This window comes from Vombatus ursinus, unplaced genomic scaffold (genome assembly GCF_900497805.2).
Source record: "Vombatus ursinus unplaced genomic scaffold, bare-nosed wombat genome assembly UNPS02014942.1, whole genome shotgun sequence".
Classification (NCBI taxonomy): domain Eukaryota; kingdom Metazoa; phylum Chordata; class Mammalia; order Diprotodontia; family Vombatidae; genus Vombatus; species Vombatus ursinus.
Genome location: NW_020954720.1, coordinates 18,877,118 through 18,880,337, shown reverse-complemented (window position 1 = coordinate 18,880,337; position 3,220 = coordinate 18,877,118). Strand labels below are relative to the sequence as shown.

General features: G+C 35.5%; 1 pseudogene; it reads left to right on the top strand.

Moving 5' to 3' along the window:
- Positions 1-1,511: 1,511 nt before the first annotated feature.
- LOC114029861 lies at positions 1,512-2,691 on the top strand (annotated as a pseudogene).
- Positions 2,692-3,220: the final 529 nt, after the last annotated feature.

The window sequence follows — 3,220 nt, the reverse complement described above, 5'->3', positions numbered from 1 at the left end:
ATTTAGTCAGAAAATGTCCATCTTTAACAAGAACGGATAGGAAGTCAAATGCCAAAGACTAAATACCCAGAAGGAGTGATTTAGATCCATTGGTAATGGAATAGTCTAGTACTTGTTAATATTTTTAACCTAATGTGACCCACTTATATTACACTCATTAAATATTTTAATACAAAATATTTATTACATTTGGGGATGATTTCATGTTTATTTTACTGGAAACATTTTATTCATATTTTATTTTATGTTCAACCTGAAAATATCTGGAGCATAGCAGCTCTTTAACCAATCCCTGTTGTCTTCACTTCACAGTTGTAGAGAAGCTCCACATATGGAACTTTATAATCACTTCCTCTAGCATCTTTCACAGTCTTTTAAAGCAAGGATCAGATTAACTGGCAGCATTACTGATTAGGTTATAGGTAATCATGATTTTAGATATGGAGAAATATATTTGTGAGAGAGAAAGAGAGAGAGAGAGAGACACAGAGAGAAAGACACAGAGAGAGAGAGACAGAGAGAGAACGGGAAAAAGAAAAGCACAACTAAATCATAAAGGATACAAAATTCAGAACAGATGGATCAGTTCTGCTGGTATAGCCATAACAAAATCATTTTCTTAGACTTGAACTTTTTGTGTTTCCTCTCAAGGCATGCACCACAGACCATTCCAGAAGGTTAAAATCAAGTATATAGATTAAGCCAGTTAAAATGTTAATCATGTAAAGCAAAACCAAAGGCTTTAAGTTCCACACAGCAGTTTACACAATATACATGTTAAATATCAGAGGACTTAATTCTTTCTTTTTTTTTAATTCTATCTTTCTAATTGAAAAACAGACAGTGAATAAAATTAACACAAAGAATATGGAATGATCATGGTAACCCCAAAAGCTAACTCACCTTAACAAGAAGTAACATAATTTAGCAAGAAGAGCTTTTGACTTGGAATGAATAACAATGCATTTACAGTTCTATATCAGCGTGAAATATCTTTTCCAGTTTCATCATGTGTTCTATCTACAAACTAATCCTAAAGAAAAGGGGAAAAAATGTAGAAAACAAACAAATACTGCCAGAGTAATTCCACGTCTCTGCAGCTGAACAACTCAATGATAGTTTTCTAGGAAGCTGGAAATTTTATCTTCATGTCTTGAATTTAAACATTTACCTCAGACTATAAACTGCTAGTAAGCATAGGACAGCTAAGTTTTGGAGCAGCTAGGTAGCACAGTGGGTAGAATGCCTGGCCTGGAGTTAGGATAGACCCGCATTCAAAACCAGTCTCAGGCACTTAGTTCTGTGACCCTGGACAAATCACTTAACCTCATTTGCTTCAATTTCCTCATCTATAAAATGAGTTGGAGAGTTGCTGGAGCCCGGTTCTATGGGCACTACAGTCGCATAAGAAGCAGCCACCTCCTCCCTGCCATCTCTTCCTACTCCTCTTCTTCCTCCCGGAGGCTTGGCCAATGCCTCCACCTCTCCCTGCCCAAGACCCTTTCATTACAATGAAAGTTGCCATCTCCTTGCTCTCCCCTGACCTCTGATGCTCTGTGCTGTTTTTGATAACTTGGTTTTTACTCCAACAACAGCTGAAATAGCAGATTTTGGTGGTAGAAATATAGATGAAATTTTAAACAATGCAGATGTTGCATGTTAATTTTTATGCTGATTGTGGTCAATTCAGCCAGATGTTGCATCCAGTCTTTGAGGAAGCCTCCAATACCATTAAGAATATCCAAACAAGAATCAAATAGTGTTTGCCCAAGTAGATTGTGATCAGCACTCGAAAATAGCCCAGAGATACAGGATAACAAATGCCCTACCCTAAAACTGTTCTGGAATGGTATGATGATGAAGAGGAAATATAGGAAAAAGAGATCAGTGACAGCAATAGCAGATTACATCTGGCCACAAAAAAAATGACCCTATTCAAGAAGTCCACAACTTGGAAGAAATCAAATTTCTTGATCACAGTAAAAGAACAATGGTTGGATATTTTGAACAAAAGGACTCAGACAACTATAGAACCTTTAAAAGAGTAGCAAATATTTTGCATAATGATTGTGTCTTCTTCTCTTTTCTCCGGGTCTATTTCAAAACCAGAAACCACCAGGGTAACATGCTCCAGACATACTATGCCTGGAATCTCTAACAAATTTTGACTTGGCTTATGCTTAGACTCAAGATAAATGTGTTTCTCCTGTTTGGGAATAACATTTGAAAATGGAGAGGAATTGAAGGAAGAAGGACTGCCTTTTCTCCTACTTTTCCACATGAAAGAGGATGCAGTGAGTTTAGATATATTCGAAAACAAAGTAACCCTGGCAGTTAATAAGTGAAAAAGGTACAATAAACTTTTTTTTTTACATGCTGGTTGTGATAAATTTAAACAGCCACTTCTGCATATATAGCAGGTTGCCCTACAATAACCATTGACAATTTTGGGCACATGTATGTCTTTTCAGACTTCATGGATTTATAGATTCTAAACAAGCTTAAGCAGTTGGTATTAGACTTGCATTCTGGAAAATTACACAGAGAATTTCATCATGGTCTGGTCCCACCGATGTTGCCCCTGGACTACATATTCAAAATGTAGCAAGCAGTCCACCAGAGAGTTCCTTTCAGAAACTAGCACCCTGTGAAAATAGGTATAACTTATTGAGGGATCAAGATGAGCTTTAATTGTAAGCCTTTCAAACAATAGCATCAACTTATTTGATAGAAATAGTAAACCTATATTTTCATAATTCTATATATTTTTACTTTGAATAAACTAAAAGAAAGATTTGGGATTTTGACCTAAATTATATGATTTGGTAGGTCATCCAATATAATTTCTTTTTTAAAGTCCTATGAAGATTCAAGAAGAAAAATGCATCAGAGGTCCAAGTTCATTTTAAATCTAACTCTTACCTCCAAAATATTCATAAATCCAATGGAAGGTAATACTGTCAGAAATAATATGTTGTTAACTTGCACTGCTCCGTTGAATAAGAATTGAGATGTTCTCTGTGTAACCTGGTAGTATATAATCTCTTTTCACCTTTCTTTTCCATAGGAACAGTTCTGTTGTTATTTTCATTGTCACATTTCTCACAACAAAGAGGGTATATATTCTGTATACTTGGAAGGGGAATAAATTAAGGTTTTACAGAAAATAAAATAAAATGAGCTGAAGAAGGAAATGGCAAATCACTCCAGTATCTTTGCC